The sequence below is a fragment of the Sturnira hondurensis genome, unplaced genomic scaffold (genome assembly GCF_014824575.4).
Source record: "Sturnira hondurensis isolate 20B ecotype Veracruz unplaced genomic scaffold, ASM1482457v3 Scaffold0005220, whole genome shotgun sequence".
Lineage (NCBI taxonomy): Eukaryota > Metazoa > Chordata > Mammalia > Chiroptera > Phyllostomidae > Sturnira > Sturnira hondurensis.
The window spans coordinates 4162985-4178059 of NW_028077851.1; positions in this window are offsets into that span (position 1 = coordinate 4162985).

Below are 15075 nucleotides of genomic sequence, written 5' to 3' on the forward strand. Positions count from 1 at the left end.
TGTTCTGAAACTCCAATGGTAATGTAGAAAAGATAACACCCCATCTTGGAACCTTATGCGAGGATGGCTTGTCTGCCTCCATTGCACATTGGGTCAAATAGAGTTAGTGCCCCCTTAGTTCCCTACAGGCCCATGATCCAATTGTAAATTTCCTATCCAACCATCTCTGAGGCCTGAGAGGTCAAATCAGCCTGTCTACACAGGGTGGGAAGCTCCTTGTTTACTTGTTTCTCTAAGATGCACCAAAAAGTACACAAAGATGCATAAAATTGTACAATTTAACCATAGTTAACCCCAGTGAACTGTACACATAGTTAACACTACTATGTACTACTGTACATGGTTGAGGTGGTAGACTTAATATTATATGTTTTTTTACTGCCATAGTTTTAAAAAGACACATAAGACCCAAGTTTTATCTTTCATGCAGCAGATGTAAGAATTACCTTCCTTTTGTCCAAAATGGAGGTGTACTGCCAATCTTCAAATCCCAATGTGACTTAACACACTCCAAATGAAATACAATTTGCTTAGACAGAGGGAAAACAACATAAACACTTAAGCCTTTGCACAATCTTTGCTGAGCCAGAAAAATGGACATAAGAACAGATTGATGGCAGGAAGGCATTAAAAATAGAAAAGAACTATTGATTTGAAGGTGTTACCTCAAGAGATAAGTACCAATAAAGATCAGACAGCAGTGGTCTCCATACTTCAAGTGATGATGTGAACTAATCTATTCTCCATTAGGATTTACTCATGCTTTTAAGATGCAATTTATTGTTTATCTAGACACTGCTTTGGGAGTTAACAAATCATTAAAGGGCATGGAAGGTTCAATTCATAAATATAACTTTCCTAGGGTTATAGCAAGAATTTAAGCAAGAGTAAGCAAGAGTAATTCATTTAAGCAAGAATGCTCTGCTTAAATAACTGAGGAGGTGTTTTTTTGCACATTCCCAGACTTTTGATCAAGCACATGAGAACAAATCCATGCTAATAATATGTTCAATATTCATCTATTATAAGGAGATCATCATAGAGATTATAAGCCTGTGCTGTCACATTCAATGGTCACTGTAAACAAGAGGCTTTCAAATGAGGCTAGTGTGAATTGAGATGTTCTGTAAATGTATACACCAGAGTTCACAGACTTAGTATAAAAAAGAATGTAAAATTTCATTAATAATTTTATGTTGATTACATGTTGAAATGATAATATTTTTGATACATTGGGTTAAATAAAATGTTAAAATTAAGTTCTCAGTTTTTAAATATGGCTAGATGACTTCACATTATATTGCGTGTTTAGCATTGTATTTCTATTGGACAGCTTTGTAAAGACCATTTCAAATTTCTATCCTATCCTCTCTTTAAATGTGTCTGTGTTGCATGTAAACCTATTCATGTGTAAATAATATATTCTGATTATCAAAGTAATAAATGTTCTCTTTTAAAAAGTAGAATATATAAAAATCACTAAGAAAAATACCCAGAGATAAACATTCTTTCCTCTATGATTAAAATATCTATTTAAGCATGACCTTTGTGAACACATTTACATACATTAAAAATTCCATTAGTAAACAAATCTACACAAAGTAATGTTGGCACTACAGTTGATACAGACAGTCCACCTGAAATTGCTTTTGTTCCTCAGAACTTGTTTTCCAATGGACTTCTCCTCCATTTAGGTTAATTTGGTTGGAGTAAGAAACGCAAAAATGTAAGTCACTGTACTTGGCCCTACAAATCTTGGGGATGGCTTTAAAATGACAACATCAGTTACACGATGAAAAGTGATCTCTGGTTAAAAATTTGCCAAGGATCAGAGAAAAATTATACTGACTCTCAGCATATCATAGAAGTGAGTTGAAGAAGCAAGAGTCTTTAAAAACACTGGATTGGTACAATTTGGCTGAGATTTTTTGAATGCAGGAATTATGATTTTAAAAATCACTTCTTTTTTTAAAATTTAATTATTGTTCAAGTACAGTTTTCTGTCTTTTACTCCCATCCCAGCCCACCCCCCTCAGTGCTCCCCACCTCCCTCCCATTTCCACCCCTGTTAGTTTTTGTCCATGTCTCCTTTATACTAGTTCCTGTAAATCCTTTCCCCTTTTCCCATGAAATTCCCTCCCCTCTCCCCTCTGGTCCCTGTCAGCCTGTTCTGTATTTCAGTGTCTATGGTTATATTTTGCTTGCTTGTTTGTTTTGTTGTTTAGGTTCCTGTTAAAAGTGATATCATATGGTATTTGTCTTTCACCCCCTGACCTATTTCACTCAGCATAATGTTTTCCATTTCCACTTCTTGTCTAGCTTTAACACAACAGTGTAACCTACATAACAGTTCATTAGAATGGAACTTTTCCCACCTCATAGATGGATTCAGCTGAGGTGTCAATATCACAGATGTCAGATACTAAAGTGGGCAGAAGGTGAAGCCTTACAGGCAGAAATCACAAAGGAAACTTTGTTTCTATGATACTTGGACTCTGGACCAGAACAAGGTCATCAAAAGTGGTCAAGGCATGAAGAGGTTTCTTTGGAGAGAATTCTTGCTGTGCTTTAAGGGTGGAAGGACCACAACCTTCTTCACTGTTAGCCCTGTGGGAGAGACTAGTGAAGAGTTGCTTAGGAGCTTTGGAAAGTGTTTCCTGCAGAGATACAGAGAACTCACACCTAAGAAAGTCCAACTTTCATCTTCACTCCCACTCTAACCCCCAAGGGGTGAGATTTTTAAAAACAAACTAAGATGTCATTCTTCTCTGATGTCTGTATCATGATAGGTGATTTCTAAAGACAGAAATTCATCAAGTCCCAATAAGAGGAAAAGCCTTTATTGGAAGAATTTCAGCTATGGAAATAGTTAAAGGGGGAGATATCTAAAGAGGGGGATAGCTGCTCTGCCTCTCATTCCACTCCTCTTCTTTCTTTACTTTTACCTACCTTTCTCAGATAAAATCACTGTCTTAATTTTGGACCTAAGCTATTTCATAATAAATACAATTTTTAATAGAAGTGAAGATTTTAGAGAGCCTATCTTTCAGGTATGCTTAGGTAGGCATCATTTATTCTTTTGCTCACATGTCCAGTGCTAACATTGCTGTGGAACTTTTAAAAGATGGCCACAAATTTTTTTGACACTCCCCCCCATAAATTGGTAGAGCCTAACTCTCCCCTTCACCATCTTAAATCTGGGCTGTAGCAGAAATGATGCCTTGTGACTTCCAATACCTTTTCAAAAGAAGCCTTGCAGCTTCTGCTTTGTACTCTTTAAACACCTGCTCTCCAGATTCCTTCCTCCTAGGATCCAGTCGACACCCTGTGAGAAGCCCAGGCCAAATGTTAGGCCAGGCTGGATGGACTCACCAGCATGTCTGTTGGCCATATAACAAGTAAAGTAGTTTACTCCAAGTCAAAATGAAAACCTAGTATGTAAAGCTTAAAGCCCCGCAGGGAAATCAAGATATGCTCCCCAGATTCCATATGGGATCAGAGGAAAAGTCCAAGTACAGAAACAAGCAGTGATGCACTGGACGATACATAAGAGCCAGAGGACAGTGTAGTTGGGGTGGAAGAGTAGGCATAGTGCTTGAGACTCTAGCACTTTGGTGCCAGAAGTGGGGTCTATCACCAACAGCACAAAGAGTTCTGGGCCAAGACATGTTGGTGCTCAAGGTAGACTAAGAATTTGGTGTGCTTCAGATGACATACTTTCAATATCAATGCAACAGTTATTTAGTGGAGAATCAGAGCTGGCAGCAAGATAATCTTTTTCATTTCCACTGTCTGCTTGGCTGGAGAGGGACCAATTTATATTTTGATGGTTATAGAAGTAGTCATATGTGGAGATCTGCATTAAATGGCATCATATTTCTGATTTCCATTGGAAATATCATTGTCTTTATAGATTGGTGCTCATTGTACTTATCCAGTTGGCTTACCTTTCAACTTGGCATTGAGCTTGAAGGATACCAGAATAGAGTATCTGATGACTGCCCTGGTGTGAATGGCCAAGGGCTGTTGTGTGTATATGCATATGTATAAAAGTGTACCTCTGTGTGTGTGCCCCTCCTCTGAACAAGGTAGGTTCTTCCAGGTTTGGAAATACAGCAGAAGAACTGGTCCTATGAGGATCATCCAGGTTTTACCACTTGACAGTTTAGAACTCAGTTATTTTATATGGCCTTTTCCTTTTTCTTCAAAGCCCAGAATCTGGAGTTAGAAGTCTGCAAACATGGTAAAGCCATGTCTCTGTTACTTAGTGGCTGTGTGACCCTGAGCAGATTACCATTAAATGGTGGTTTCATGATCTATAAGATGGGAATAATCATATTTAGCTCATAAGATAAAATGTGTTGAAAGCATTTAATGTGATTCCTGGGTGATAGTAAGCACTAAGTAGAAGCTATTACTATTAGAATTAAAAGGCACTAAGCAAGGGCTATGAGCAGCCAGATGTCAGCAGAACTTGGGTTTATACTCATTTCATAACATTATGGGAAAAATCTATAAATAGAGAGTTAAAATATAGAATAGGCTATAGACTTAACTAAACCAACCCAGTTAAATTGGTCCATCATTTGCTACTTTACAAGGTACTCAAGAGCAAGTCAATTCTCTTCCAGACAAATAGACACACTTACCTCATCTTAAAATAGGCAGAATGACCTTGTGGACCCAAGCTGATCTGGCTTAAAGACCCAAGCATTTCTTATTTCTACATACATTAATAATTCAAAACAAATTTCTAAATAACAAATTTCTATTTCGCTAAAAACAGGAATCCACTAATGGATGCTTCTAAACTTAGCAACCACCCCAGAAGTACTATCAGTGGGTTTTGTTTTCTCCCTCATAATGCACACTGATGGCCAGCCTTGGATGGCATTGGCAGCCTTGGATGCTGTCACACACAACTAGGCAACAGTCCAGGACCACCTTCTTCCTGTGCTATAGATTCTAACATTGTTATACTGGATTTTTTAATCCATTAATTAGCATTGAAAAAATGAGGAGTAAGAGTGCTATCTTCTGACATCAATAGTTTCAAACAGCCTAATGAGACATACTAGGATGCCTTCCAAAACTGATGATCTCAGCTGCTGATGGGAGTAACTGAAGAAAATGTTCAGCATAGCCAAGATAACACAACAGCTCTTTCCTGAACTACTCATGAATCCTGAAACTGAAGTACATTTGGAGTATTGTCTTTTGTTTGTTTGGAATGGGAAATGCTTCTAACTCTCTCAAAGCAGAAAATTTTTTCCCCCCACAGCCTGACATCATCAGGTTCTACTCAGGCTTATCCACTGAAGGGTGTACTTTGGCTAATTATTAATTACTAGGCCTATTTTAATACTTGAAAGAAAAAAAGGTAATAACTGTATATATTATTTTACGAATGTGTTGCCCTTTCCTTCTTTTCTTTCACCTCCACCAAATACTAGTCCAACCAGTCTATTCAGGGGAGTCTCATCAACATTCTTTCCTGCTAACATCTTCCTGTGGGGCAAAATCATTTAAAATGAGAGAGTTTTGCCTGTGTCTGAATATTAGCTGGTATGTTCCAGCTGGTTTGAAAGGCAAGCAAAGCACATGCATGCTGAAGGCAGGGAGGCAAGAGGTAGATGCAGAGAGCCCAGAGCCCAGATGCAAAATGATGAGATTTAGAACTTCAAGTTTTAGGATCAAGACCAACAGTAAGTACAACTCCAAATCTTTGCTCCCAGTTCTTACAGCAGGCAGCAACAAGTGGGCCCACAGTCAGTCGGACTCAGGAGCACAACATAGAAGAAGGGTATGCTAAGAAGGGCTGCTATATGTTTAATGGATATATAGATGAGTGTGCACTGCTTCACTCTCTGGGCCACCCTGTGACAAGATCATAGATATGACTCCCTTTCCTTGCATTGAAACTATTGAAAACATATTTTGTAGTCTACGGCCATATCACCCTGAACGTGCCCGGTCTCGTCTGATCTTGGAAGCTAAGCAGGGTCGGGCCTGGTTAGTACTTGGATGGGAGAAAACATATTTTGTAGTCTAGGACTGGCTATGTAATTTGCTGGGCCTACTGCAAAATAAAAATGTGGGGTCCTTTGTTCAAAAAGCAGAAAAAGAGCCCTAACTGGTATGGCTCAGTTACTTGGGCATTGTTGTGCAAAGTGAAAGTTTGCTGGTTTGATTCCTGGCCAGGGCACATGCCTAGGTTGCAGGTTTGGCCCCCAGGTGAAGCATGTACAAGAAGCAGCTGATTGACGTTTCTCTCTCGGATTACATAGATGTTTCTGTCCCTCTCTTCCTTCCTTCCGCTCTCTCTTAAAAGAAAAAAAAAAGCAGAAAAAGAATGCCGTTAAAGGTATTAAAATATAAAATATTTCCTTTCCTCCGTGTTCTCTTTCTCTCCCTCTCTCTATCTCTCTCTTCATTTTAGTCCTTATTTAATGTCACACTAAACCCTCACAAACTCCTGGGGATCCCATTCGGTGATGGGGTACATGTCATCCACTGGCTGCCAGGTTCTACCTTCCACCAGCCATCGGACCCACATCCAGTCCCAGTTCAGTCCCGTTGTAGCAGGGAAGTCAATCCCCTCTTCCCACAGCCCACTGTCCCAACCCATGGCAGGTGGCCTACCCTCAAGGGATTGCAACTTCCACACTTGGATTGGGAATGGACTAGAGGCTCACACTTACCAAGTTGCCTGCTGAACCCACCATGGTGCTGCCAGCCTAGGGTAGGGAGGGCTCCTGCGATGCCCCACCTGAGACTTCATATGGAGTACATGTCCAACCCCTGCCCTGACATTTCTGTCACCTCCCTCCCCCCAGACCCCTACCTCACCCTACCCATACCACTCTACATTATTCTCCCAATGCTACCTGGATACTGCCCAGGTAGAGGGTAGCAGTGGTCACAGGGCAAAGGGGAGGCCAGGCAAGACTGAGGCTCCAGTGGGTAGAGGACAGTAGGTAGTCAACCCATCCAGGGAGGTGGGGAGGTGGCAGGAGATAGACTCAAAGTTGGCCAGGCCCACTTCTGCCTTCCACATGTTCTATTGTCCCATAGGACTTAACTTACAAAACACAAATTCAAAGATAAAATTATTAAGAATTTAGTGGAACCCAATCAACAAAACAAACAAGCAAACACAATATAACCAGAGACATTGAAATTGAGAGCAAACTGACAGTAACCAGACAGAAGTGGGGAGAGGATAATGGGGGGGAAGAGGGAAGGGTTTTTAGGAACATCTATAAACGACACATGGACACAGCCAAAGGGGAGTAGGATCAAGCGTGGGAGGTGGGGATGGCTGGGGTGAGGGGGAGTTGTGGGGGGGAATGGAGCTACTGTACGTGAACAACAATTAAAAATAAAATAAATTTAAAAAAAACGATCAATTCAATACAAAAAAAAAAGAATTTCAATGTGACAACAATTGAGCATTAAACCCCAGTCAGGGCCCTCCTGAGCACAGGGCCTTGTGCAACCACACTAATCAGACACCCATGCATCCACCCATGCTATAGTCTTTAAAAATGTTCCTAAAGAAAGCCCTCCAGGGGTGACACTAACCAGATTCTCTGAAGCCCCTGGCTCCCCAGATAGCAGGCAGAACTAAAATCCAAAGTTGAAAATATGGCATCTCAATGTAGCTCCATTTTTTAAATTCTTATTTGTTTTGTTTGCTTCTGAGATTCTGCATAAGTGGTTTAATGAAGGATAAACCCCTAGTAGGTATGGACTGTGTCTTTCACAGCATAATTTTAAAAGCCTATACACCCTAAATTCATAGTTTGGACCCCAAACTTTAGTGAACGGAAGAAATCATCCACCAACAAACTCTTAAATGTTTTGAGTAATCTTCATGCAGAATTTTCTAAACGCTAATTAACCCGTTTCATGGGTCTTTGAAATGGGGAAGTTTGGGGTTTTCACTACATAAATTTATACAAAGTTTTGACAACATCTGCCGATTTTCCAGTCCAGGATTCAGAAGTTGGGTGGCACTAGGACCACGCTGGCTGCTGCATTCACTTCTGTCTACCCTGTGTCTACATCTGGAAAACTCCCTCACACCCTAGTCAGTCTTAGCTCAGAACCCCTAGCAGGTTCTCAAATACCACCATCCTCTCTGTCATCATCAAACACATTTTAAAAGCACTGATTAAATTCTGTGATAAGTAAATTATTGAATAAAATAAACCCAATGTTGTTTACTGACAGGCTGACTCTTCTCTCTGCACTTGACAGTTGATTGTCCTAGCTTTCAAAGGCAATGAAAATGTTCCTTTGGGAATATTTTGAAGATAGAAAGAGAACCTACATTATTTGTGAAATACAACATCGTACTGCATAGAGTGCTTTTGGAATACTGTTAAGACAGAATACATTCATTTCCCACCTTGTAAAACTTATTTGAGCTTAGCAATATTATATATATTTCCCAGGAATTTGTCTAATTAATATCAGTGTGGTAATAAAATTCTGGATACTATTTTGCAAAATTATCATAAAAGTTGTTTCCTCAAAACATTCTCCTGGTATAAAATGTCCTTCTTCACTTACATATTTGCTCATAATTTCGAATCAGAAGGGGTTATAAACCCTTTGGAGGCTATTTCCTCCTAGGATGTTTCTCTGTCATTGTATGTGTGACCTAGGGGCAGCCACCTAAGTTTTTGAACCTCATTTTCCTCACCTATAAAACAAAGCTAAGACTTATCTATCCCACAGAGTTATTCTCGAGATCCAAGGGGAAAATACAATCAAAGTACATGGTAAACTCTGAAGCACAGTTCAAATAATTCCCAAGGTTACTCATGGTGCTCACATCAAACCAGGTCTAGATCTGGAAAGCCTTACTCTTGGTCCAGCATTCTTTAGACCATGTTTACAGAACTTCTGAGCCACAAAGAGGAACAGTTCTGTATTATTCATTGCTCTGTCTATTCATTCATCTTTCCATCAGTCCATCTATCCATTAATCCACCCACAAATACTTATACCAAGTAAGCAAATATATCAATTTTAGAGAGCAATAAATGAAGATATAAAGATATGGAGAAAATAAATAGGGTGAAGAAATACAGTGAGGTGTGTGTGCAATTTTAAATAGGAAAGCAGGAAAGGCCTGAGCGAATAGGTAGTATTTAGGCAATGGCCTGAAGGAGGTGAGGGAATAATCCATGCATAATGTCTGAAGGAAGAACATTCCATATAGAGAAAAAGCATGTGCCAAGGCTGGGAGTGTACTTTGCGAAATGTAGGAATAGCAAGGAGGCCTAAGAGAGCAGCAACTCCACTGGTCTGTCTAGGAGACTGGAAATCCCAACAGTTTCCCATATTGTGTTTTCTGGGTGCCCCAGAAAACAGAGGCTGAGGCAAGGCTTAAATGCTAGTGCTTTCATAGGAGGTATAATCCAGGGCAGCTAAAGTGAGGATAGGACTGAATAAGATGTGAGCATAAGATGATGACTTGTAGCACTGGGCACTACCTCCCAACAAGATTTCCAACAAACTGTGTGAGACACAGCTGACACTCTCAGGTGCACCCACTTGGCCCCATGGCTAACTGAAAGAACTGTGCCTCATACAGTCCATGAGAGTGAGAAGTGATAGGGATCTTACTTGTTGACTCTCTGCAATCACCCACCTCCCATTGGCCCAAGTTTGCCCCACAGGCATTAAATTTCCTGTACTTCTGCATATAAAAATATATAAAATCTGTGTATTTTATTATATATAAAGATAGAATACTTTTCTACAAACAAATAAAAACAAAAAAGGAGTGTGTTCCTTCAGTCTAGGTCCCAAAGTGAAGATGATGTGCAGCAGAACTGGTAAGGAATAAACCTTTGTTGATTTAAGCCATTGAAATTTTGGAGTCAATTTTTATTGCAGCATAACCTAGCCTATCCTCACTGATCCAGGCATTCACTACCACATTAACACATTAAAGAAGATGAGAAGTATTTCAGTAAAAAAAAATCTGGTTGACATTATATAACACAGTATTTCTGAAACTGTTTTGACTATTGAATACTGTTCTCATACAGCACATATTATGGAAGTAGTTCCACAAAAAATCTTTATAATTTATTTCAAGGAGATTGGGGAGTACAACCTTTTCTAATAATTAAAATATTACCAGATCTTGGCAGTTTGAGGTACAAATGATGTTACATTAACATTTATGCCCACATTATGACTACTAGCCCCCCCAACCCCAATCCTTCTGATGTTCCTGGGACTTTGTGAAACAAGTGTCTTACAGGTATTCAAGAAAGTACTTGCTCACATTCCTCTGAGCTGTCCTTGTTGTCAAGTACCTAGTTCCTGATGGTTGCCAGGTAGGCACCTGTTTCTCTTGTGTGAACTGCCATTCTCCATTAGTGGCTACTCCAAGGCCCTAGGGTTCCAATGCTACGTGGTGGTCTGTGGCAGAGTACCTCTGGGAGAATACTACTCCTTCAGCGGTCCAGCATGTAAGAGAGTCTCTGGTGAATGAAGCCCCTTCAGCTTTAGGCCCTGAACCCTCTCTTTTAGGATCTCAGAGTCCTTATCAGATCAGGCACAAGGCAGACACAAATCCAAGGGATTTGTCTCTCCTTCCCCTGTCTCCAGAGGTCTTTCCTCCTCTTTTTGGCCCCAAATGAAAATTACCTCAAATCAACTCAAGCAAACCTGAGACAGCAGGTACCCTCAGCACAGTGGTTCTCCTGACACTGACTCCTTATCTGGGACTCAGCCAGGACACCTTTCTTCATGAGGACCCTTCATGCCTACTCTGTAGGTCTTCAGTAAATTCAGTCTGCAGTAAAATGGAAGTTGGAAGCCACAGCTCTGCTGTCACAAGGACAGTGAAAAAGCTTTGAAACTTGGTGATTGTCCTCATATCCAATGTGGGGGGCACCAAACCACTGACTGACATGATGAATAATGTTCCCAGGCAGTAGACCAGGAGAGAGCTGAAGCCTTTTTACAACATTTGAATATTCAGACTGATCTATAGGGAAATCTTCCCATCACTGAAGCCATGTTAGAATTCTCAGCTTCAGTCCGACTGAGTTGTTATGGGAAAGAAAGATTTTAGGTGAGTAGTTGTAATGGAGAAAAAGGGAGGTGGAAAGGAGACATGATGAGGAGAATGAGGGGGGAATAAATCTGATTCTGAAAATAGCTTGAGATATAAAATGCAACTGGAAATCAGGCCTAGAAGCAAACTGACTAAATGATTGGGTAAATTCAGTAAGTAAATCAAGTCATTTCCTTTTATTATGATTTTTCCCCTGAGGAAAAAAATCAGCAGAACTCTAAGTATTCGCTAAAGTTATCTTATATTTAATTATCCATAATTCTGTACCATGCTCAGAGGAGGGGAAGGAAAACAGAGGTTGTAGACTCATAGCTTTACTTAAGGTAAGATGGCTGGACACATGGGCTGGGACAATGAAAGAATAATGAAGGGCTATCTTAATTATAAATTTTGATCTAGACTTAAAATTCTTCCTATGGAACTAAGAACTTGGCTAAAGGTATCTGAAATGGTGAAAGTTTTTTATAGGCATGTTTCTCAAGCAAATACGAGTAGTGATTTTCCAAGCAAAGCTTTGCCTTTGTGACAACTGATGAAGTCTTTTTCTTTCAAGGGAAGAAGTTAGATAAATGGGTCATTGTGGATTGGGCTGTACCTCTCGAATGTGTTGGGGGTGGCTGATTGGTTGATTCATGGAGGTCGGGGGTCAGGAGTAGTGAGAATTCTTAGGGAAGGCACCCCAATCCCTTCCATTGAAGAGGTATTGACTTTCAGCAGAATATCATGTGGAGTTGCTTCTCACCCTACACCTCGATTTCCTCATTCTTGAAGATTTTTACAGAAGAAATTTGTCCCCTGCTTTCACTTGCTCTGCACGCCCCCGCAAGCCGGTGCTCCAGAAGACACAAAAGCAAGCAAGCCAGGGACGCTTTGTTCTGATGCCTCCTACCAACTGTACTGTCTTACAGTTCTCATTAGTCATGCTGCCTTTGAACCCCTGTCTAGACATGAGCACCAGCACACTGAACCCATTTTATGTGCCTGATTGATTTGATCATTTTCTCTTATTATTGGTTCATCAGGTTGGCGTTTGTGATAAGAAGTAGGAACTCAGTGAAGAACTTAGAGATATTAGAAACTTCTTTGATTTCCTGGAATGACTTCTCTTTCATATGTGTTATTTATTTGAAAATATTTACCTAAATCTCCTAACTCTAGATAATATTTGATCACAGATAGTACCCTTCCAAAATTTTTATTGGTTATATAGTATATATACAAAAACATGTCTATGACCTAAACATGTAGCTCATTGCATTTTCAAAACTTAAACATAGGCTTGTGGTCAGTACTGACATCAAGAAAGAGGACTCCCCTAAGCCTCAGAGTCCCCTTCCCCAAATACTCTTTCCAGTCACAACTCCTACCCCTAAGGGTAACCAACAGTCAGACCCCTAAAAAAAGAGCAAGGACCCTTTTTACTTGCCTTTAAACTTTATAGGGGATAGCATCAGACAGCATGTGCTCTTTTTTTCCTGACATCTTTCAGTTGACATTTGTTTGTGAGATCTATCCTTATTACTTCATGTAGTTATAGATTGGTTATTCTTATTGCTGCACAGTGGTATAAAAATGCCAGAATTTCTGTTGATGGACATTAGGGTAGTTTCCAGGACAGTGTTTTATATAAACATTCAAATTCATGTCTTTTCATCAATATAAGTATACATTTTGTTAGGTATATACCCAGGAATTACTAAGTCACAGGGTAAGCATTTGTTCAGCTTTAGTAGATACTGCCAAACAATTTCTTTGTTGTGGTACCAGCTTGTATTTCCACTAGCAGTGATGAGAGTACCAGTTGCTCTACATGCTCTCCTAAAATATACCTACACAAATCCCCTACCTACTGGGAGATGTGATATATTCCAGTGGCTAAAAATCCAGATTCTGAAATTAAACTTTCAGGGTTCAAATTTCAGCTTTGTCACGTAATAAGTGTGTGATCTTGGGTACCTTAACTTTTCTGTGTCTCAGTTTTTTTCATTTGTAAAATGGGGCTAATAAATTACCTATGCCATTAGGTTAACGATGAAATGAATTAATGCACATAGAACACTGAGAACAGTACCTAGAACATAGAAAGTACTCCATAAATGTTAGATATTATTTTCACTCAAATGTATTGAAATTAATTGCCACCAGTGCAGTAAGGGAGTTATGTCTTATTGTAAAAGAAACAGAAAGTTTCCCATAGAACCTGGGGAGGCAATCAGATAAGTGCCACAAGGGGTCTCTGTATGCAGAAGGAAGTTAACATACATAATCTCAATCTCAGACTATGCAAATCAAAGCTGATTCTTGGGGACCTGAATGTGCAAATTAACCCAGAATGTAAGTGCTATGAAATAGTTATAGAAAATGAAGGGATTAGCCAAAGAATAAATATGCATGACCCAAGGACTCAGAGAACAGTGTGGGGATTTCCAGGGGTGGGGCTGGGTGGAGGAAGGCAAAGGCAGGAAAAGTGGGGATAATTTGAAAAGCATAAACAATGAAATATAATAAAAATAGTTATAGGAGAATATGAATCATGTATAGAATCAATATGACAGTTTTAACTTTTCAAATTATTAATTAAATTAATTACAAATTAAATTAATTTATTTTACTAGTAAGCCAGTGACATCACTCCTATTGTTAGTGACCTCAATCTTAGAGAATTTCTTAAAAACTCTATAGACTTTTACAGTCTAGCCCTTGGTAAACACTGTTTTAGGAATTGACACAGATACAGATTTCAGTAAATAACTATGGATTCAGTAAATGGTCAATGGAGGAAAGAGAAATGATAAAGAATAATACGAGAGCACTGAGTAGTAAGTTCAAAGACATCCAAATGTAAACCTTACTCCAATCTCCCAGTATGGGGTATTGACTGGAATTTGTTTTTAACATTAAATGTCAGCAAATACATTTTCTGTGTCCCATCTTCTAGTTTAGTGGGATGCAACTCTGGCTGCATATTAGAATCATCACAGAAACTTTTAAAAATTCAGATGCCTAGCCTCTCACCCAGAAATTCTGATGGAGTTTGTTTGCAAGCAAGGCTCAGATCCTCTTTTTCCTTAGCTCCCTGAGTGATTCTAGTGCATAGACAGAGTTGGAAATACTGCTCTGAGTATTGATAGTGACAATACTGGTGGTGCCTTTTAAGTGCCTTCTGCTCCAGTGGGTCAGAGGGAGGGAGGCTCCTGAGTAGTTTCTATGGGGTCTGTCCACTTTGGTCAAAAAGCTCCAAACACTGGCTCGATTGGTTTATATCTAGTACATTTTCTCTCATACCTACAACCTCAGAATATTCCAATGTATTTTGAGACTTCCTGTGGTTTCTAAAGCAGAACACTTTCCTAACTGAAGACTTACCAGTTTAAATCACTTGGGTTGTGATACAAGCTGGTACTACAACTAAGTATCCCATTAGTAATTGGACATTTTCTTATTGATGAAAAAAGATACATGAAAGTGCATTGAACTGTAAAGCCCGTCATAAAAGAGTGAGATTACTTTTGTGTTGTTGTTGCTATCACCCATGGTACAAACTACAGAATGGTGGGGAAAAAACATGAAATAATCACTGTATTTGGACACGGGCACATATGAATTTGAATCTCTGGCTCAGCCACTTATTACCTGTGGGCCTTTTCCCTTTCTGAGCAGATTTTTCATGAAAGATGGGAGCATTAGTAGTCCTTAAAAGGAAGTTTTGTAGACTAAAGGAGTTAATGCAAATGGTATTTGACAAGGATTTGGTTCTGAGTAAATGGAGGTTACCCTTCTATATTAGTTAACTAATATTATGATGCTGCTACATAACATCCCCTGTCAAAACTCTAGTGCAGGGGTATCCAACCTTCGGTCCATGGGCCACATGAAGTCCAGGATGGCTGTGAAAGCAGCCCAACCCCAAATCATAAATTTACTTAGAACATTATGGGATTGTGTGTGTGTGTGTGTGTGTGTGTGTG